This window comes from Chinchilla lanigera, unplaced genomic scaffold, assembly GCF_000276665.1.
Source record: "Chinchilla lanigera isolate Chin_1 unplaced genomic scaffold, ChiLan1.0 scaffold00001, whole genome shotgun sequence".
Lineage (NCBI taxonomy): Eukaryota > Metazoa > Chordata > Mammalia > Rodentia > Chinchillidae > Chinchilla > Chinchilla lanigera.
In genome coordinates this window covers 45,297,899-45,321,728 of record NW_004955402.1, presented here as the reverse complement: position 1 = coordinate 45,321,728, position 23,830 = coordinate 45,297,899, and the positions used below count along the sequence as shown (strand labels likewise).

Here is a 23,830-nt window from a genome sequence, read left to right as displayed (position 1 = left end):
TTTGGAATGATAACATCTGGTAGAGCTTGAATACAAGAGGTTATGAATGATTTACTAAAGTCTTAAAAGGGCTGGTGAGCTGGATAAAACAAATAGGAAAGTAAAGGTAAAACAAGGGATACTTAAATTAAAGGAGATATGGAATTTTTAAGGGATTAATATGGCATATTTCTAGAAATGGTTTTGGAAAATATAAATCTGCAACTTGTATGTGAATTATTTTTATAATGTATTTTGTGATACGACATTAAAGAAGTTATTTAAAGAAATCTTACAAGGAATTCACTAATACTTAGAATTAGTAAGATGCTAGTCATCCTGTGGTCCTTTATGGATGTTTATATATGAACATTTTTATAACTAGATATGCTTAAAAGTAAGATATCTCCATCTCAGTTTTAATTAGAAGGCTTCTCAATACGCAGGTGTGCCATAATTTTCCTTTGGGTCCTCTGGTGTGCAGGCGTACTCCAGAACCACTGGGATGCAGCATACCATCCTGGAATCTGGGAAACCTGTCAAAGTTAAACATAATAGAAAAAAATGAGTGACCATTGCTAAAATTTGCACTGTGTCTGTGTCAAGCCAGCATAACAACAACATTGAAAACTCTGCCCACTCCTTATTTATACAATAACCTATCCCATGCTTGATACCCTCCCATTGGAATTGACCAAAGCTTTAGATACAGATAGATTTTGTCTTGGAATGTGTTGTTGGATTATGCATAGAACAAAGCAAAGATAAACAAAGACCCATAGGTTGTGCACAAGTGATACCATAAGTGTCCTAGAAAGCTCGTCCCTTTATTCATACAGTAAATAGTAATGACAGTTAAAGGAAAACAAAACAAAACAAAATAACACTGGGCTGGACTTAGTAGTGCAGTGATTGAATACTAGAACATCACAGGAAGATACTGTTTGCAGGAAGAATAGAGCCTTGGGTAATGTGAACAGGAGTTGACTGGTATATCTACTAAGCACAGGGGAAAACAAGACAGGCTGGTGTCTGGGGGTGGCACCTGCTGTTAGCCTTGAGCTAACTTTTCTCTGGGTCTGTAAGCTCCAGTTCTCAAGGGTGTAAGTGGAAGGCAAGCTGGGGGAGTTGTGGGCTACCTTGCCTGTGACTGTCATTGGCTGTACAGTGTTCATGTGCTTTTAGGAATGTTTAGCTGGTAGAGTGTGCATCAGGCTACTACAGGAGATGCATGCCCAGCAGGCATACCAGGGCATTGTGTGTGGTCATCCTGGAGAATATGAAATCAAGCAACAGTGTGAACGATGCTGGAGAGCCTAGGTGCCCTGTGAACTGACTCTAGTCTCTCCCAAACCAGGCTTTGCCATGTGGTGCCTGTGATTTAACAGGTGCTTATTTAGATTGGACTTTGTCACTTTGGTTGTACTTCCCATTATTGTTTGAAGAGGCTAAATCTTGTTTATTTTGTTTGTTTTTGAAGAAAAGAGAGAAACTGTAAAAAACAATTTTTTCAATAACCTGAAATTCAATGTTGAAATACAAGTGTAGTAGCAATAAGTACAGAACTCTGCAGAAAATCAAAATTGTAATATAATTTCTCCAAAAAAGTAATCTTTCAAAATCCTTTTGTGTGTCCTTTCAGGATATAGGATTTGGGAAACTCTGACAAAAAAGTTACCAATCTTTAAGAATAAAGGATTACCCCATAGGGACAGCAGAAACAATAAATAATGGATATATTAAAATATTAGTTAATATTCCTTCCTATATACTGTTGGAATATTTCCAGTTATTACACTTGTCTTGCTGGTGAAGCAGATGAATGTGATATTACAGCACCCACCACTGCCCAGCAATGATTGCCCTACTTTGTTTGTGTTCTCTCTCTGAGCACAAGGCAAGGATTTTTCATTAAATGCATCATTTACAGCTCTCTGCAGTGGTTCCACGAAGTCAATACATATTCTTCACTCTAAGAGAGCAAAGAATGAAGCATGTTAAAGAGAAAGAGAGACAGAATCTAAGTCCAGCAGCTGTCAGGAGCCCTGAGCACACATTCTGTCTGTCCTGGTTCACTGCCAGCAGCATGATTGCAAGAAAACAGAAAGGGGCTGTGCTTGAATATCTTTCTACCCTCATCCAGTTTCTGGATCTGGGAGCTAATTGGAAAGTAGCAAGCAAGAACAATTTGGGGGAAGTTAATAGACCAACTAGGGTATTCTTATTATAGGAACAGGAAATATTTTGCTAAGATGGAGTAGAGTGATCACTGATAACATTCCTCTTTCCCAGCAAATATCAATCCTGATTTAAGGGAGAAACATGTGAAGTTTCCTTCTCAATACTTTGGGAACCAATCTTTGAAATACTGATAATGATTTAGGCTGAATTTTATTTGGCAGAAGTTGTTTTAACTTGTCATAGATTGCTAAAACGTTTCTAAGTACAGTATCTACTATTAACTTGTGTGGCGATTCACTTACTTTACAAGCAATTTCTGAATCAGAGTAACCCAAACAGAGTGAATTATATTACCCACTGACAGTGGGTTTATGAAGAATACAAGGGTACCAGGAAAGCATTACTTTAAAGTAGAAATCCTTCACCTACACAGACTTACTTTTCCTACCTAGGGTCCAGCCCTTGCAGCCAAGATTTCAGCAAAACTCCCCAGGAAATTGGGTTTCACCAGTGTCTGCAACACTCTTCATCCTGCCCTGGTTTCTGAGAACTTACTAGACAGTTTGGGAAGCACGCTGGTGAGCAGCCTATGGGCTCTGAAATGAAAAACAAAGGAGTTAGGGTTCAGAGAAGAGAGCTTGGCTGCTGGCTGCTTGGTCTTTTCACTGCGCTTGTTTGTTTTCTTTTGTGCTCAGGGCCACCATTATGAAAAAGGCAGCCAGCTTGGAGCTGGCACACAAGCCAGTTTGGCATAACTCAACACAATTTAAATCTCTGCATTTGCTGAGGGAGATCCAAAAATTTTTTGTAAAAGAATGTTCTATTTGGTAGTGGACTTTAAAGTCCTGTTGTTTTTTTTTCTCTTTAATTCTTTGGTTACAAATCTATTATTTTACCTTTTACCTACAGTCTTTCTGGGAAGGTGGAAGTGAGAGTGGTTGAGGGTGGACAGAAGAGCAAGAGGGAAAACTTGTTTTGTAAAAATGACGGGAAATGTAGTGCAGAGGTGTTTGTAGAGGTATCTAGAATAATTACTCAGTGCCTTCTGATGTTCAGATATGGCCTTTAAAGTTTATTTGGCTTACAATATTCAATGAGGAATTTTATCTCTATGATAGCTGACTATGGAATGCTAAAATCCATAGAAACATGGATTGCTCTGCTGTCACTAAATTATATATTTTTCATTTGGAACTATCTAAGTGTACTATAAATAAACTAAGTCTAATTTTGAATAAATGAAAATGTTTTGTGCATATTCTTAAGATCCTTATATGGTGGCAGGGTTTTAGTGACTATAAAAAATTTACACCTAAAACATTTTACTCACCAAAGTTAATTTTATCTTCTCAACATGAGGCATTTTCATCATGATAACATTCTGGACTTTTATGGCATAAAACGTTTACATATTCTAAGCATATACAAAGGTTTAAAATGTAAAATTGCTAAAAAATAAGAAGAACTAGAGGAGTCAGCCTGACTCAGCTTAGGAATTTAACAAATCTATCAAATGAATCAAGAAACAATAATGGCTCACACTTTTCAAATATTTAAAGTGTGATAGGCACTGTGATATATGTATATATGTATACATATATATAAACAACATGTATATATATATAAACATCATGTATGTATATATAAACAATAGAGATGTAATTCATATCATAGAAATGTACAATTCATTAGTTTTATTGCATTCTTGATATGTGCAACCATTACTCAATTTTAGAATGCTTTTAGCAAATGCATCCTTTAGTTATCCCCACTGTCCAACCCTAAGATACCAGTGATCTGCTTTCTAAAGATTTCTTTGTTCTGGACTTTCATATCATTGAATAATATAGTATATGGCCTTTTGGGACAGGTTTCTTTCACTTACAATGATGTCCTCAATGCTCATCTAGGCTGTAGAATACATCAGTGCTTCATTTGTGTAAAACATCTTACACACAATCACCACAACAGCTTTCCTTATGTTTTATTTCAATTTAATATATGAACAAGATATGCCTCATAATAGTTGGATGCCTTCCCTACAGCACCCACCCAATGAATTTCCAGAACCAGCACTCTTTCTATTTTCTCCTTATGAGGAGCTCCTTCTGTCTGGGGCAGTTTGAGACTTTGATATCTTTCCAGAGACTGAGCAGCAAAAGGTCTTAGAGATCAGTTGTCATCATAGCAGTCTTGACAGAGAACAGAATCATAATGGGTCCCCTTGTGTCCATCAAGCTTTCATGCAGGAAAGATGAAGTATGTTCCTGGTATCCTTTGGAGCCCAGGCTGCTGTGAAGAGAACTAAAACAAAGAGGTACTAACACAGAAGTGGAATCTTCTCAGGTTAAGTTTGTTGCTTTCCCTGAGTCATTGAAATACAAGTACTGCAGTTGGGGTGTAGCAACCTCTGGTCTGGTGTGAAGGTCGTGCAGAAGGCAGTCTGAAATGGAAGAAATGACTCCCATTGGTACAAAAAGCCCTTTCCTCACTTCCCCCTCCAAAACCTGAAGTCTCATAAAGACAGTTTCCTACAGTCTTTACTGAATTGAAGCACGCTTGTTTTCACAAGCCTCCCTCAAAGCTGCTTTTTGTGCTTTTAGTTTTTCCTCTTGAAGGAATTTTACTAATTTAAACTTCATTTAACTTATGTGAGAATGGAAAAGATGGTGATGTCCAGACTGTAATTCCCTCAACTCTGTGGAGGTCCTCTGTAACCTCATAAATGTGACATTTGAGTGAACTAAAGGGAATTTTGGGGGCATAGTGCAATCTTTGCTGGTCATTAAGGGCTTTGAGTGAGGTTAACCTCCTGACACTGATATCTGCATGACCCTGGAGTTGATGATGGCAGGAAAATGCCCACTCTCCAGGCATCCTGCCTTCAAGACCAATACATGTCCAGTAGACTTGGGCTGGGGTCCTATAGGCAGAGCTTGTGCTGGCAGACTGTCCTCCACTACCAGGTTGCTATGTGACATGTATGTCTGCTAAACAATACCAGGAGGCAAAGAAAGTCTTGTGGTTGTACTCATACCAGCTAGTCCGGTCTGAGCAGTGCAGGACTGAGTGTGTGCTTGGGTAATTCAGCTATGTCCTATTGGGCACCGACACTTGATAGCTCAGTTCTGAGTACTTAGGAAATCTAAAGATTTCTCTGTTCTGGACTTGCAGAGAAAGTCTGAAGGTTTCTGTTCCCATGTAGCTGACTCCTCATGAGTGTGAAAGCTCTGGCCTTTTGTATCCTTTTAACCACTTATTAGTCCACTTATTTAAATATAGGGTGACCAAAGTTTGCATATTTTCAGTAATTTTTAAAAATAATATAATAAATGAAAAACTACAATTTTTGTCAAATTTATTCATTATAAGAATCAACTGGTTGAAATGACACCTGCCTGAGCAATGCGGGGGACAGTCAGTACATAAACAAACACACTACCCAAGTGACACTTGTGGTAAGCGGATAAGTGGATAAATTCTGGTGAGTATGTATTTTTAGGCATTTTACTGGTAAATAGAAGCTCTGTTACAGGGAAAGTTGGACAGGTTAAAAAAACTAAATCCAATTCGCTACTTTATTTCAGTTCCGTTAAAAAGAAATTACAGTATATGGGGTTGTGGTTTCACCTAACAGACAAAACACCCTTTTTGCATTATGCTCATATTTCAATTATCTCTGCTAACCCTGTGTCTATTTCCATGAGTAGCTGAGAGCTGGCTTCACTTCCAGAGCTACTCTGAATGGGTTTCATTTTCATTTTGCTTCAAAATCACTGTCAGAAAAGAATCGGAAGACTTCCTCTACATATAAATAGAGAGGGAATATATTTTGTAGTCCTTTCTTTAGAAGTATGATCTAGATAAATTTGTACATATTTTATTTCTACCCATCACAGCACAACACAACACAAGCCACTTCAATTACCTCAGCAACAAGCTAGCAATGCAACTTTATCATTTCAATTTTTCATCTTTCCTCTTTGACTTGATGTGTGTTCTATGCCGTATATCAGCAAAATCTCATCAACACTAGCCTCCTTTAGGCTAATAAATCTCAGTCACAAATTAATCTCACACAAAATGAAAAAAGGAAGATCACAACAGGAAAAAGCTAATGGCTGCAGTCAGTCACTGTTTTATTTTCCCAAATAAATACTCACAAGCAGTGAGTGCTATGGGAGTTTTCAGATTCTTCAACCAGTGTCAAACTGGAATCACACTGGGTTGTTGCTTTCATTTCTTTACTATCGTGACTGTTCAGGAGCAATGTGATCTTTAGGGAACAGCTTATTCAACCTATGAAGGGCACTGTATTCTGATAGTATGGGTGAAAACTGCTAACGCAGCTTAAACAATGATTATGTTCCTCAGTGAACCTGGATACTTGGTTACAACAGTCTTCCTTTTAGTGATACATTTTTGTCGTTGGGATGGAAATGCCCCTTCAAACATGAGACAGACCAAGAGTCCTCTTCAATAAAATGGTCATAATCCTCTTATTCCTTGAATGAGAAACTTTGTGTTGTCAAAAGCGATCTCCAGGGAAGCGCCTCAATCATTATGTATAAAGAAACAAAACATCATCTTTTGCAATCATTATAAACTACTAAATTTCAGAGGAAATGGGGGTGAGGGTGGATCTAGATTGTTTTTTCTAGATCCAAAGGAGAGGCCAGTATTATCACACAATTCTGCAAACGAGAACATTAAAATACAGCTTTGATTGCATCAAATGTGTTTTGTTACACATAAATGATCTCTCCTGAGAATTTTGGTGAATTAGGATGGTACAAATGTGATCATAACCAAGAGGACATTGTTACCTTTTAGACAGATTTTAAACCAGAGTCACAAGAATGTAAACCTTGTTTACAACGTATCTGTTTTAAAAACTTCTACAGTAAATTTTATCACAGTGTACTGAGTTACCTTTTGTTCCTCAAAGAAAAATAAGCCCTGAACATGTTCTCTAAAACATTTTATTTTTTAAACCTGGAAACCAATTAAAATGATATGATATTTGAGGGGCCAAAATAAGTGTGTTAAAATCTTTGCAGTCACTAATTAAAAGTGAAAATCATTAAAATGTAAACACATTGTGTTTTCTTTTTCTCTTGATGCAGTACATAAAGTCATCAGATTAAATTTTTTGCCTCCATTCTTGACCTCAGGGTTAGTACCTGCAATTAAATTTTCTGTCATTTGTTTCTTCAGCTTTCCTATTAATTGTGAAAAGTAATCCAGAGGTGACCCAAAGGGGGTGGGGGTACTAGTGTTCAGCCACTGAAATACAGCTGCAAAATGGTTGTTTTTTTTTTTTTTTTTTTTTTTTCATTTTTCCAAGTTTTTATCTTCTCTTTTCTCTTTCTTTTTCAACATAAAACTGAGACATTTAGTGATAGCCAATTCATTTTATCCTCTTTGGTTTTGCTTCTTGGGTCCTTTCTTTCTATTTCATAAAAACCGAAACTCTAGAGATTTTTAGACACTTCAAAGAGCAAAATAGCAGTAGACATCTAATACAGACCAAAAAAAAGGGTGAGAAAAGAAACATTGCAAAACACAGATGATTCCAGTACCCAAATGTAAATAAATACTGACAGAGTGATTACATCTTTTATCTCGAGGTACTAATCAGTTTGTTTCAGTTCCAAAGTGATAAACCAGTAGTTCTATGCTACATCTTTTGGGGAGTGTCTTAGTTACATTTCTCACTGCTGAGACAAAATACCTGATACCCAAATTTAAGAGAGGAAAGGTCTCTTTCAGCTCATGGTTTGTAGAGGTTTCAGTCCATAATCCACTGGTTCCAAGGCAGGGTGACCTAGCAGAGGGGCATCACAGACAGAAAAAGCAGTTCATGGCATGAAAGGAGGAAGGCAGGAGGCAGCAAAAGCAGCAAGCTACAGGCAGCCCTTTCCTGGCCCTTGTGTTTTATCCAGGCCACTCGCCCTTAAGGTGGGTAACACACTCAGGGTGGGCCACCCTTAAACCTAGCATTGCACCATGAATCAATCCCAGCATCACAAACTCTAGATCAAGCCACCTCTGAAAACGCTACTTACGATAGCATGAAGCTTTGGGGGGACATCTAGGCACAACCCATAATAAGGGGCTTTCTTTTTATCAGTTACTTTCCTTTTGGATCTAAAACGTGAGGTCTGAAATAACAGATGATCAGAGATTTCCTTTGCTAAATCTAGAATTTCATACTTAGTGCCATTCTCCTGTCATGACCAGGTACCATAGGAAAGACTTCCATACTCAGACAGACCCCAAAGGAGTCTTTCTGTAGGATTTCCCCAGATTTCCTTCTTTCCTATATGTGTTTTTACCTAAATAAAGATACAGAAAAGTTATCTATGGTGTTGATGTCAATCTTCTGTTTCTGTTCATTTAGGTTATTTCAAATTTTTAAATTGAAATATATAATTCTGTAATTATTTTTTGCAAAATTCTTTTTATGTATTTAGATTTTTAGGATAAATTCATATAACTAGCATCATCAAGAATATATATATTTTTTACTTTTATACTTTCTGCCAAAATCTCTTATAGAAAATCTGTACATGTTTACACTTTAAAAAGCAATGTAGAAATGTCTGTAATAGCTTTTATCCTAAAAAATCACCAAAATTCAATAGAAAGTCAAAATGAAGAAGAGAGAGTCATGCCTTTTTTTGCTGTACAAATTTGTCAAGCCAGAGGCCAAAGGAATTCATTTTTTCTATGAAGTTTTCAAGAATTCCTCTGTGAAATAATTTTTCATTTAAAATTTCATTTTGATTTATTTTTTATGTTTCTTTCCCCATCTTTTCTTTTTCTTTAGGGTGTCCTGTAGGGCTTTTCCCATATCAGAAACAGCTATTGTCAACACTTTTCCACTTTGGACTCAAACTTTTAGTCAAAAGTTATTTTTAGGCACAAGCTTCCATATATGTGTGTTCTTACACAAAACTGGAAGGAAGTATTTGTGGGTCTTAGCTCTTGAACAGCAAATACAACCCAACAAGTTTAGGTATGAAACAATTTCCTAACTCATCTTTGTTTTTCCTTTATGATAATGATATTTTATAAGCAGGCACTAAATCTTATATTTCTTTGACCATCTAATATCATCTGTACTGCAATATCCCAGCCTGAACCATCATGTCTTCTGGCTAGAGCCGTGATAAAAACCTGGTAGCAGCTCTTCTTGCTTTTTTTCTTGACCGAAGTCCATTCTCCATACTGAAGCCTGGTGGTCTGTGTACTAGCTGTTTAGTCTGTTTTCTGTTATTGTAATGTAATACCATAGAACAGTGGTGGGGAACTTATGGAATGCATGCTACAGTGGGCTGTTTGTTATCACTGAAAGCTCTAAAAGGTTTGCCATCACTATCATAGACGGAATAATTTGTAAGTGTTGAAGTTTATTTGGCTCACAGTTCTTGAGTCTAGGAAGTCCAAGAACATGGTACCATCACCTGGTGTGTCTTGCTACATCACATCATGGTTGGAGGGCTCACTAGACAATAGAACAAGCATGCCAGCTTGAGCCTCTCTGTTTAAAAAGCGACTAATAGCATCATTGGGGTCCCACCCTCATGACCTTGTCTAATCCCCATTACCTCCCAAAGGGTCCATCTCCAAAATCCATTAACAAATTACTTCATGGATTAGGTTTTGGAATACATGAACATTTGGAAGACACTTTCAAATCATAGCTCAGACAAAATGGCATCATATCTCTGGTCTGCTGTAAACTCTCCAGTGAATTTTAATGGCAGTTAGAATAAAACCCCATTTCCCTTCCATGTCTTAGGTGGCTTAACCCAGTCTGGTCCTTGCCTTTGGTCCTTGAACAAATCTGATTGTTTCCTCTTTTGCGCTGCTCTTCTTTCCTCCAGCAGAGTCATCTTCCTTCTGTCTCTCATATATTCCCTGCTGTTCCTGTCTTGGAGTCTTTTTATCTGCTGGGTCTGCTCCCTGAACACGTCTCTGCTGGTTATGGTTGCTTTCTTTGCCAGTTAGTTCTCAAAGTGTTACTTCCCTTACAGGTCTTCTCAGACTACTGTATCTAAAACAGCGTCTTCTAATCATCCCTCCCTGTGACACTCATTTCTTATTCAAGACATTTATTAGGAACTGACATTATATCCCTTATCAATTTATGTATCTCTCTTCCTTATTATTCAGAACAGTGTAAACTCTATGATACATAGCTTTGTCTGCTTCATTCACCTACACCCTGAAACAGTTTCTAAAACAGAACTGGCACTCAGAGAATATTGAATGAATTATCAGTGAAACATTCCTCTCCCATAAATGGTCAATCTCCATATTCCATTGACTGGTCTCCTGAAATATGCCTTGCATCTGTCTTGTTCCCAGTGTTCCCATTGTCTTTCTTCATTTTAATCTGAGCTCTCATTCCTAGGTTCCTGTGTGTGCTTTCTTCCTGGCTTCCCTATGTTCATCTACATTTCCTTCCAACTCTCCATGTAAACTTCTTAAAGGAGTGCTGTTTAGTTACTTTTCTCTAATTGCTGAGAAAAAAATACCTGACACCCAAAGTTAAAGGGGGAATGGTTTATTTAGCTTACAGTTTGTAGAGGTTTCAGTCTATAATCCGCTGTCTCCAAGGAGGGTGGCACATGGCAGAGAACATAGCAGAGAACAGTTCATGACACCCACAAGGTAGCAAAAGCAGCACCTTTCTGCCCCTTCTATTGTAACCAGGCTACCAGCACTAGGGCAGTGTTAAACCAATTGGCAGACTGATTTAGTCATCACCTACCCGTACTCCTAGCACCAGTAATCCTAGCATTGCACCTTGAGTCAGTCACATACTCTAGATTTGGCCGCTTCCAGAAAAAGGCCCACATATGACCACATGAGGCTTTGTGGGGAACATCTAGACACAAGCCACAGCAAGTGCTTTGGTCATGCCATTTTCTGGTTTAAAACTGTAAACTTTAAAACTTTTCATAACCTGAAGACAGCTGGGTAAGCCATCTCAATATCCATTTTTTATTATGACTGTACAGGGCACAGCATATCAATTTGTTAACAGACTTGCTTCTTCTATCACAATGGTTAGCAGATTATCCAAAAATTTGTTTCCCTGGACTCAGAGTACTTTTGGGAGGTGCAACAGTGAGAAGAATGAGAAAGAGGGAAAGCAGGCTGATAATGTCATTTGAGTGCTTGGATCCAACTATATCTGAATTTTGTACTATCCTTTACTTACCACCTGGGGAGCCAGTAAATGCTTACTTTTAATTAAAATTACGTAGTTTTGGCTACTGTCACTTTGGCGTAGATGTCTGGTTAACATGCGTTGGATTTCAAACCCTTCTATAATTTAATCAAATCTTGTGTCTCATCCTTATGGTGGTTTTCTACTTGATTTCCTAATACATCTATCTTCCTGATTATGGTTTCCATTTTCCTACCTCTGACTCTCTCCTGCTGTCACCATGCCTGACGTGGCTTCTCTCCATCTTTATGCTGAAGTCCTTTGTGTTTCTTAAGATTCAGACTGTTCCTTCTCCATGAAGGCTTGGAGAAGACAGCCACATTGGTCTTTTCGTTTTCTAAACATTTCTATTTTTTTGGTGACATTTATTTGAAAGTAACCATATACCATCTTATATTTTGCTGCATTTAATTTTTCACATTATAGTCCAGAATGTCAAAAATATAAATGCCTGTAGGGGTCAAGTATTTGATGTAAATATATGAATTGGCCCGAAAAGATGACGAAGAATAGTAACCTGGTTAATGGAAAAGATGCACAGCTACCTAATGTTGTTTTGAGTTAAAAACTTTAACAACACTGTGTTGGCCAAATGAAACGTGCTGGTTGAATCCAGTCCCTGGCAGTCGTTTTCCACCTCTTTTATTTATTTATAAGCGTTTACTTTTATGTCTTACTTGTCCAAACATATTTCAAGGACAGTGAAGCCAGGAACCTTGTGTTTATAAGTCCTTTATCTCTTAGAATGCCTGCAACACAATAGCTACTCAATATGCAGCTGTTGGTGAATTGATGGCTCTGGCTGTGCTATAAGGTTTATTAACTATGTTATTTTCCCCATCATCCCCCTACCCCTGCCTCTTAACCTGAAATTATGTCTTAGAGAGGAGAAATCAAGGTTGGGTAGGTTTGTCTCTGCTCTCCTTTAGGTGATGATCAGCGCCCCATTCCAAGAGGAACATCCTCTTCGAAAAGATATTTTAAAAGTTTTAAGAGAACAAATAACTTTCATGTGCACAGCATATTTTTCCTGTACACATGATCAATCAGTCATTGCAGCTGAGAAGTAGGAAGGACTTTATAAGTCATATATTCCAGTCTTTCTCCCAATGCAGAAATGTTGTTTATGCTCCATGACAGATGGTATCTCCCTAAGAATTTCCAGGCATTAGAAGTTCAAGTCTTTGTTGAGAAAGCTCATTTCTTTGTAGAATAGCTCTAATTAGAAATTTCTTCCTCATAGCTGGTCAAATCTATCCCCTTAAACTTGTATTTATTGTTTTTACTTCTGTTCAACAAATATATAACATCTGCTTGTTGAGAATACACACAGGTATTTAAGAAGACAAATGAAAAGGTAATAAAAAGAAGTTATGCTAAGCCAAACTTTTTGTATGGCTGTAACTATCCTAACTTCTTGGGAGACCCATATAAGATACAGGAAAAGTAGACACAATTCCTACTCACTGCCAGTTATGCAGTGTGTAAGTTTGCAAAACATTTTTAATGTGTAAAGTTGTGCAAGGTTCATCACTCTGCAAGGTATCCTCATTTGTACTCAAACCACTAATTCACACAGGTTTTCAGAAAAGGGAGACAACCTTCTCCTACTCTCAGAGGGGATAATGCTGAAACAAACCCTTCCAGCTTCCCTCTGCCGTTCCCTCTCACTGCTTTATGGTAAACGCTTTTACCCCAAGACTCACATGCCTTTGGATGTCTCACAATTGTCTCCTACTAAGTTGTTTTCAGTTGCCTCTGTTCTTATTCGGATCGAGGTTTTCACAGAAGCTCATTTTCCTTGATTTTGAACACCCTAAATAATCTATTTAATCAAGGCCCACCTATCTTATGGGAGCTGTTGTAGAATATATTATACTATAGGTGCCATGAAATGATGTAATATATGATCGTTTTCAATTTTATTTAACCAATACTTTTATCCTATTCCTTATTCTTTTTACAATGTAGGAAGTTGGTTCCAAGTATTAGACTTCCAGTAACATTTCTATAAGTATCTGGGTGGAGGCTTGAACCAAGGACTTGAGATAGTCTCATGAACTAAATAGAACTTTTGTTCCCATAGTCATAATAAAAGGGTTACAACCACTTACATGGGGATAATCTTATAAAACTCTGGTCACCAGATTTTCCTTAAGTGATAAAAATTCTGGAATGAATAAAGGCATGGAAAAAATGCTAATGCTAATTCACATGACCATACAGCAATGATATTGTTGCCACCAGACAGTCCCAGCACAGCACAGGCCTTCCCACCCACGCACTAATGCCATGCCCCTATCAAAAGGACATTGAATGGTTTCCTGTTCATGCAGTGAGGCTGTCTTAGAAGAGACAGGGAAGCTTGAAAAGAGGGTCTGAAGATGGATTGAGAGAACAGGAAAGGAGACCAGCTGGCTTGATTGTGGCTGGAAGCTGTGGTTGGAAAGGTCATTGCCCTGGGCTGAAACTTTCATGTTTAAATTTCTTGCCCGCCCAGAGGAGGGAGCACTTTGCCTTTCTTACCAGCTTATATATGTGGCAATGGAGAAGAAATAGGAAAGGTAGAGCTTGCAAGTTGTCAGTAGTCAAATATAAAAATGAAATCAGACTATTATAATACTACATTGTTCTTGTAGGTAACGTGAAACTCTTCTGGCCAGATGTACTGAATCCAACATGAAGAACTCACAGATATTTCACTAATTGCCTGCCTTTATCTTGTCTTGCCACCCTTCATCTCTATCTTGCATGATCCCTCCTAAATATTGCTCTCAGCAGAAATGCAATAGTTACTCTCAAACTTTCCACTAAGACTCTTGCTGGTCTTACTTAAGTTTGTGTACATGCATGTGCACATATGCACACACACATACACAGAGCCATGTTTAAGCAAATATTTTTGCACTGTATGTGTAGAGACTATGGGGAATTCAGTTTTCTTCTTTTCTTCTTTGGGTTAGGAGTGTGTATTGATTTTGCAGAACTGTGGCAGTAAGCTGTAAATGATGAATGAATAGAACATCTCTCGTTCTTAAGGAGGAGCTGCAGAGAGTTCTGAAGGTGTGGACAGACTCTGCCACATATTGTACCTGTACATTATTGGTGTGAGGTATGATTATCTACTAAGGCTGAATTCTTCAGTGATGTAGTTGGGGAAGCTTGACAGTGAATAGAAGGGAGTCACAACAAGAATTTCTATGTGAGTGAAAATAATATCATCCCCAATAAGTGTGTTCAGCACAGACACCACAGAATCAAATGTTGTTGGCATGTTTACATTTCAGATACAGTAAAGAAGGCTTAAGGGATAATTCTATTTGTAAGGAGGCTATCTGATCCTAGTTTTTCAAGAGTTTTAAAACAGGTTTGTTTTCTGTTATTTATATTTGCTTGCTTTTAGACTGCATGTCTTTAGAGTGAAAGAAACTCTGGATAAATTCTGGACAAGGAAGTTGCTTCTTACTCATTTCTTATAGCCAAAAGTATCAAAAATAGACAAAATTTTGTTGAGACAGATTATGTAAGGTGATTAAAGGCATTTAAAATTAAAGCTTAGTGCAATCTTAGTAATGATTTTAAAATATTGAAATTAGAATGTGTCAGGTGCCAGGTGCCAAAGAACAGAGCAAATCACACAATTAAGCAAAATCTCAGGTAAAATACACTCCATTTCAACTAATTAATACAAGTTAAATGAATCTGCAGGGCTTGGAGATGAATTGTAGTTGACAGTGCCAACTTCAGAAGTACCCAAGACTTGCTTGTTTGCTTCCATATTCAAGGCAAGCCCTTGGCTGACTACTGTTATTATTTTCAAAGATTATATGCCAACATTATTATTCTTGCCAGTGTAAATAATAAAATATGAGAGACTCTTAGAATCTCGTCTGCAGCACACTTTCACCATGATGCTTTATTGTGGTAGAAGTTTTTGAAATTTCCTTATTCGTTGCTTGTAATCCCAGCACTGGGGAGCCTGAGGCAGGATGATTGCTACCAGTTCGAGGCCATCCAGGGCTACATAATGAGTTCAAGGTGAACCTGAACTACAAAGCAAGACCCTTTGTAAAGTATGTTTTTAAAAATTTCCTTCTTAATAGTCTTTTTAAGAATCCAATGGGCCTGGTTAGTCCTTCTGGGTTTCTCTCACACTTAGGGACTGGGATGAAGTCAATGGATTTGAATCATGCTGTTATATTTCAATACAAGAATGAGCACTGATCCCTCTGGAGTGTCCAGTCTGTTGTTCAGCCAGCTGGCTTATTTTCTTCCAAGTCTTGTTACTTGTTTGAACTCGAGAACTGTTAGGTCTCTGAAAGGTACATCTTAAATCAGAGACAAATCGGAGAAATCAATAAAGCCCAGTACTCTCTCCAAGAAATATCCTCTTCAGTTGATTGCCTACTATAGAGCTACTTTCCCACTTTAATCTTCTATTTTTCCTAGATAATGTAGAAGAAAATTTCTGTGGGAAGTTAACCAGAATTTTCATGGTGTTTCAGACAAAATAACTTCTGAAATATCCGTGGAAGGTCTTCATTCTGACAGCTAAAGTATTGGATCTAGGAGCTACAGAGCCAAAACTTTCTTAAAACCAGGAAACAGAAAAAAGGTTAGTGGAAGAGGTGATGAAAAATATCCAAAGGAGGATTTCTTGTGGGATAGACCTTGGTATAATTAGAGTGTCAGGAAAATTTGAATCAAATAATACCAATAATTGGCGGCTTTTAGATATGAACTAGAATCTTTATTAGGAAATCAACTGTCCGTGATAGAATATTTTTAGCTGGTTGGCAAAGTGCCTTGGCAAAACATAGAGAATTGAGATGCTTTTGTTGACAGTTGATGTGGAATAACTTTTTATAGTAATGTTCTATCATGTGGCACAATTGGTGACTTTTCTCAAAAAATGTGACAGTCTATGGAGATTTGTGTTTGTGGACTTCATCTGTAAAAATAAAAGAACTAGTTTCCATGAAAGATCAAATTCACAACTCATCAACATTCAAACAAAAACAAGTTTCATGGCTGTTTTAAGGAGCATGAATGAGCTAGAGTCATTAATGGTGAGCTTCCAAACTTCTGGGACACAATTTAGAAAACAAACAAAAATGCAATTTGGCATTATTTATTGCCAGAGTTAGAAAGTAGTCAGAAAGAGGACTTTAGTTACAGGCTGTCCAAATGCTTCTACATGAGGTGAAATTACTTCTTTATTCCTTTTCATGATTCTTAGTTGCAGTAAGAACCTTTCCTCTACATGTCTAGTGTCTCTCCTGTCTTGAATTACCTATTGTACCTTAGGATCTGCATCCTTCCTTTAAGTCTCAGCTTATATTTACCTTTTCTATGCAGCCTTCCATAATTGGTACATAAATGAGGGGATCTCAAAATTATCCTCAGGCTTGATGATTCCCTTAAAGGGCTTAAAGGATTCAGAAAAAATTGTTCTATTCATGGTTACAGTTTATTATAGTGACACAACAGAGATTTAAAAAGCAAAGGGGAAAGTCACATGCATGAAGTCCAGAAGAAACACAATATAAGTTTCTAGATGTCCCCTCCCAGGGAGTCATGTGAATGAACGTACTCCACCAGGAGAGTCACATGGATGAACACACGTCCCGCAGGATGTGTGTAGGACAACGCATGCAAAGTGTATCCAACCAGGGAAGCTCGTAAGTGCCCCAGGGTTCAGAGATTTTAGTTGGGCTGAGTCACATAGGCATGAATGACTTCAATTACTCACACCTTAACACCCCCATCCCACGCAAAACCAGATACATACCAGATATCACATTTTTAGAATACACTATCTGATCAGGCTGGTACTGGATGGCCAAGGCCGCAGATATACAAAAACATTCCTATCAGGCAGACTATTCCAGGATCTTAGCTCTCTTCTCCCAAGAGCCAGCTAAGGGTTCATCTTGAGCCCGACATTTCTTGGAAGTATGGGAGCTTTCAGCAACCCAGTCCTGAAGTGTGATCTCTCCCCTACATAGTCCATATCCATGCCCTTTTCCTAGGTTCTCTTACTAAGATGATTATTTATCTGAACACCTCCATTTACACAACATTTATACAACAGATGCAAAAATATTATTATCATAGAGATACTTAACATTTGGAAAAGGCAGGGTGGGGTGGGAAAGATGTTAAGAAACAGTGATCCCTTCTATAAAGGCATGTAATACACATCTCATTCTTGTCCTAATTTGATTAGTCATTTTTTCTCCTTGATCTACATTTATTTATACCTTGTGATAAAACTGTGTGGAACTATTTAGCATACATATAAGTTGATGTTTAGTTAAACCTAGTTCTGTCTCTGACCAGTCAATTTTTATGAGTATTACATCCTAAAGAAGTTTTAACTCTGTCTTCTCAAATATTTGATCTTCATGCTCAGTGACCATTTGGATGAGTATTGTTATATAACTTATTTATAGGAGGTAATTTAATCTTGCCGACAAAACCAATGTTACACCATATGGGCAATGGTGCAATTCAGTTTCATTCTAGAACAAATAAGTAAGAATTACAGAGGTGTTTCAGAATTTGTCTTTTCCCATTTACCAGATATTGCTGTGGAAAGCAATTGTTATAATTGTTCATGATTTGATTATCACTGGGTCTCAGATCAATTGAGGAACACAGCCAGTTACTTGGACCAATTGACAATGGACTGGAACCTTCAAATCTATGACCCAAACTAAACATTGTAAGCTGGCCATCTCAGGTATTTTGTTTCAGGTATGGGAAGTAGATTAACATGGAGGGCTAACTAGTTTCTGCACTTATGCAAATATTCAGTTTAAGACTGACAAACCAGCCTCCTTCTTTTACTCCCCAGGATTCTTGAATGCTTTTCTCTTGCTCCTCATCCATTTTAGCTCAGAGGGGTAGATGCACATTCCACCCTTCTAGGAAGACTGCCACACCCTTTTTCCAGGCTTTAAAATTCCTATTTCTGTTGGTGATTTAATCTGTGCAGAAATTTCTTAAGCAGGTTGGAATTGGTAGCATCACAGAACAACACACCTGCCTGGGTTCTGTAGTCTACAGTCCTTTGACGGGACAGGACCCATGAAAGAGCTACTGTACCAATTCTTATACCAAGTATGTTTTTCTTCTGTAGGCAAGGGAGCAGAGCTGAGGGACAAAATGTTGAGTTTTGTTTAAGTTGGTTCTCAGATATTAACATTTATAACCAATTTAGAACATTTGAACATTATCTGTTTGAGAGAAACGGAGTAAGTGTCCAGAATTCATACAGCTTCCTTGGAGATTTCAGGTGGGAGGCCTCTTTACTATTTCTGTGTCTCATCTTCTCCTGCTGAAGTCATTTGATGTGCGTGTTATGCAGTAATTTGTAAACCAATCCCCAAAGATAAGTGGATTTTAGTCATTTTAATTTTCATGATTGCAAATTTATAATTTCAAGGAAGAAAGTGCTGGATTCAGAGGTCTCAATCATGCCATCCTCTACAATTTAACTTTACAACTTTCTTTCTATAACTACATTAATCAGAGATCTGTTTCTAAATCTAAGAATTTTTCTCACTGAAGCTGGGTTACATGGAATTTTACCTTTATTTTACCAATTCCTGTGCAGATTTTGGCTTTACATATCTACCACATTCTGTTTCTTACAAGTTTACATGAAATAAGAGTATGGCATCAGCATTTGAGTCAGTTAACTAGGTTCATACATACCTGAGGAGATGGAGACTTAGAAAATTCTCCAAGTGACCCAGAATGAAGTATTTCATTCTGAGGCAGAATGAAATATTATGTAGCACTTTGAGGTTCCCAAATAATAACTGTAAGTTGGTATTTGCTTTTAAGATTCTGCAAAAAAAATCTCACCTTGTTTTTTCATTGTCAGAGTGTCCTGCAGAACAGTTGCAGTTTACCATATTTTTTTTATTGCCAAGGGCTTAGATATTTTAATACAAGGCAGTGACCTGCTATGGACCCATTAGACTACAAGATTTTGGAAAGCAGACATCCTGTCTTGTTAATTATTATGGTTCCATTTCCTAACAGCACTTGCTCTGTAGTACGAAGTTGATAAATTTATTACTTGATAAATGGAATGAGAATCTCATTCTTAGTGCCAAGATCTGTTCTGGTTACTCTCTGCATATTAATTCATTTACATGTCACAAAACACTGTTAAGGAGATACTGTTATTGTCTCCATTCTATGGCTGAGGAAGTAGAGGCACAGTGGATTTATTAACTGTCCCAAGGTTACACAGCTCACGAGTGCCATTCTTATCCACTATGTTAATCTATCACTTTTAACTCCGTGTCTTGGGTACTGTATTGAGAATGGAGAACAGTATGTCTTTATCTTCCTGGCATGCCACAAGACAGATCTTTAATAGATCAGGGTAGGACTATGACTTCCAATGCAGGATGTCAGTAAATATTTTACCAACAGATATTTTGCCAACAGGTAAAGCTCCATACTCTTAGCACAAAGCTTTATAATTTATTGTTGATCATTGATTAAATGCATATGCTTTTCTTAAAATAATCACATTAAAATGGCACAATAATTGGGCCTATCTGCTGTGCAGTCATTTCCCTTTGATTATATTAAAGAGACATCTCACTTGTCAGTAACCTTTTTGACCATGAAGTTACAGTCTGGGGAAAAACTAGCTACCAGTGGCTTAAGCAAAAAATTCATAGTTGTGGGTTAATAGTGCAATTAATATATAACGAACAGACCTCATCAGAATGGATAGAAGACTGACAACTGACTGATTAGGACAGAGGAAGGAGACAGAGCATAGCAAAGAGTTTACATTCCCACCAAAATAAGTAAACTAGGGGAATAGAAGAAAGAAAATTGAAAAAGACACATACTGGCAAGCCCAATAGTTTTAGGTATAAGGTAGCCTATCTTTGCAGTATTTGTGGAGCCCAAAGGAAGCTGCACATGGTCAGAGGTTAAAGTTGATCTAGGAACCAACTGATTTCTGGTTTTATAGGCCTCAGTTGTGCTTCAGAGCCGATATGTTGGTGTAGAAGTCATCAATAAGATAGTTAATACCAATGAATCCAGTTCTTCAGTGGATTATTTTGCTACTTCAAGTTTGAGGCCTTCCTTACTTAGTTCTAGTGGTTTTTCTAAAAATAATTAAAACTGAGCCAGGCTTAATGGTGTTAGCCTATAATATTATAGTACTCTGAGAGTCTGAGACAGGAGGATCACAAGTTCAAGCCTAGCCTGAACCACTTAGTAAGACCCTGTCTCAAAATTAAAAAAAAGGACTGGGATGTAGCTCAGTGTACAGCACTTGGGTCATATCACCAGTAATGAAAAAAAAGACACTGTTATCTTTTTCAACTACTATAAAATGATCTAGTACTATAACTTAGCTAATTAAGACTAGAAGCATTTACCCATTCATTCACCATTCAGCAATCTTTCATACAGTCCCTGGGTTAAATACATTAATAAATAAAGCCAGAGACATAATAGGAAGTTAGAATTCTGCTATAAAAAAAGCAGCAACCTAATTTTTAAGGTGCTTGCTATAATATGCAGAATATTTAGGAAAACACTTTGAGTTCATATAAATCTAGCTGCACAAAGCCCATCATTTCACAATTTCTGGTTATGTTTTCTGCTGCTCTAGGTGAAGGCCGTTTTCTCCAGTTTTCTCTTCATAATTCAGACAACATATTTATATCTGAAGTTCACCCTCAAATCTAGAACAGTCTGGATCGGCAACTTACTGTGGAGGATCCTGTAGAGCCAAGTCTGTGTATGTTTTGATATTAAAAAAGAGGAGAAGCCGAAGGAAGGTGATCATTAAGACACCACTTGGAGAAAGCAGGTCATGCATCAAGCTATAGACAAGAGGCCAGAAGGTGTACTTGAGTTTATTATATATTTTGTGTACTAAATCCTTTTTCATAAATGTAGTTTGCAAATATTTCCTCCCAGTCCATAAGTTCTCACCTCACTTGAACATCTTTTTTTGGGGGGATATTTAGGAACTTTTTACTTAGATGTAGTCTTATTTGTCTGTCTTTGCTTTTGCTCATGATTTTGGGGGTATAATTTAAATAGTTATTCCTGGATTTATTTGATGTAGTTTTTCATGTATGTTTTCCTCTAGTGTTAGTTTCAGGCCTTACATTTAATTCTTTAATCTATTTTAAGTTGAATTTGTATATGATGTGAGGTAAGGATTCAATTTCATTTTTTTAAACATATGGATATCTGGTTTTCCCAATACCGTGTATTTATTTATTTATTTATCTATTTATTTGGTTCTGGGAATTGAACACATGACCCTACACTTGCCAGGCAGGTGATGTGCCACTGAGCTATATCCCTGGCCCCTCAATAACATTTCATGAAGAGTCTTCCTATTTTATGTTCCTGGCACCTTTGTCAGAGATCAATTGACTGCAAATGCATGAGTTGTTTCCTGGGCTGTCTATTTGGTTCCATTGGTAGATGTATCTATTTTTATGGCAATATCATGCTGTTTAAATCAATATCACTTGTAGGATGTACTTTTAAAGCTGATAGTGTGATGCTTCCAGTTTTGTTCATTTTGTCTCTGATTGCCTTGGATATTTTTTGTTTCTTTGTTATTCCAGGTGAATTTTAGGATTTTTTAAAATTTATTTATGGGAAATGACATTGAAAGTTTCATAAGGATTGCCCCAAGTCTGTAGATCACTTTGAGGGTAATAAGGACATTTTCGAAGTATTACTTGTTGCAATCTATGAATATAAGATATATATATATATATTTCCATTTATTTGTATGTTCTTCAGTTTCTATCATTAATGTTTTATAATTTTCAACATACAGGTCTGTCACCTCTTTGGCTAAATTTATTCCTAAGTATTTCATTTTATTTTTGTAGCTATTCTAAATAGGATTATTGTCTTGATTTCTTCTCTCAGAAAGTTCTTTTTCAGTTTGAAATGCTATACTACTTATTTTTGCTTGTTTATTTTGTACCCTGGAACTTTTTAAAATTTGCTTATCAGTTCTAATAGTTTTTGGTGGAATCTTTAGGTATTTTTATATAAATGATCATGTCATCTGCAAACAGGAACAATCTATCTTTTTCTCTTTCTTTTCTGACTGATGTAACAGGTCCTGGAAATCTGAGGCATCATTGGATTCTTGCTCCATCATTGGACTAAAATAGTACTTGGTTTAAGAATTTCTTCATTCCTGTTGTACGTATGTGGTTGAGAATGTGTGTGTGTTGGAAGGCCCTTTTGCTTCTCATTTTATTGTTATTTTCTAATTTTATTGTCTGTAACATCTGCAGTGCTGAGCCTATCATCTTCATATTTTGCAAGGGTTTTTAAAGCAGTGTCCACGGTTCTTACCGGTATCATTGTTTCATATGAGCAATGATAGACCAGCAGCCAGTTGGTAGCCCAAGGCTACCTTCTACTTGTGCATCCTCCAGGTTAATTATGGGTGAAAGCTTTAGAATTGTCATGAGATTGCATGCTAGAATTATTACCATGCCTTTATTCATCCCACTACAGTATCCTTGTTTGTTTAAATGGATTACTTTCTCATACTATTAGCTCCGTGAGCTTGAGGAACTTCTTTTTTTAGGAGGTTCTTCCTCCCCAATTTGATTAGTTCTAGTGTAGTACCTGGCATACCATGGGAGATCAATAAGAACATATTAAGTGAATAAATAAATATCATAATTATTTTGAAATGAACCTTTATTTTAATAAAGTGAAACAAAAAATGAATGACAAATTTCCACTGATTTTGATTGGTTTGTTGAAAAGAACAGTTAATTCTTCATTGTTTGATCCATCTTACATGCCTATGTTGGGATATCTGAGCAACTATTTTGAAGATAACAATATGTACTATAATAATTATTGTTAATTTCTTATAACCTTGTTTTGAAATTCTGTATCATTTTATTGTTTTTATTGTTTTGTTTTTACCTTTTGTTTTTTCTCTTCTTTTTAAAATTAAAAAATAAATAAGAAAGCATTATATAGGACAATAACAAGTAATAATAATTATTATTGTTGTTAGCACACTAACTACCAGAAATTGGCTCCCCATTATTTCCAGACAGCTTTCTAATTCAACTCCAAAATTTGATCCTGAGGGTTGGCCTCTTCTAGCGACTCTTGATACCAGTTCTTTTAGCTCAGTTCCCTAAAAAATGGATGCTTTATTGGGAGCTGTCATCCTCTGAAAACAAAAGTGTGTGTGTTGAGGGGGGGAATGGAAGTGAAGTGGGAGAGAAAGCTGAACACATACAAGGGAGTGTGTTACTAAATGTGTCACAGTTTGACAAAAACCCAAATGGTTCTTCATGGGTATTAATGGAGATGCCATTTAATACTATGGCATCTCAGAACAGTAGTTTTCTAGGGTAAGGAGAG

The 23,830-nt window shown here is 37.0% G+C and overlaps 1 long non-coding RNA gene across 3 annotated transcripts in view; it reads right to left on the bottom strand.

The window, feature by feature from the left end:
• Positions 1–377: 377 nt before the first annotated feature.
• The window catches only part of LOC102017181, a 32,593-nt gene continuing 9,140 nt past the window's right edge, over positions 378–23,830 (bottom strand). Inside the window, exons 2-5 of one of the 3 annotated variants that reach the window (XR_259087.2) lie at positions 21,166–21,279; positions 4,486–4,603; positions 2,600–2,756; positions 378–515 (exon numbers count right to left, since the gene is read on the bottom strand). This is a non-coding gene — a long non-coding RNA (uncharacterized LOC102017181). The remainder of the gene's footprint in view (positions 516–2,599; positions 2,757–4,485; positions 4,604–21,165; positions 21,280–23,830) is intronic. The other 2 variants (XR_259088.2, XR_001237047.1) reach the window with 2 other exon arrangements.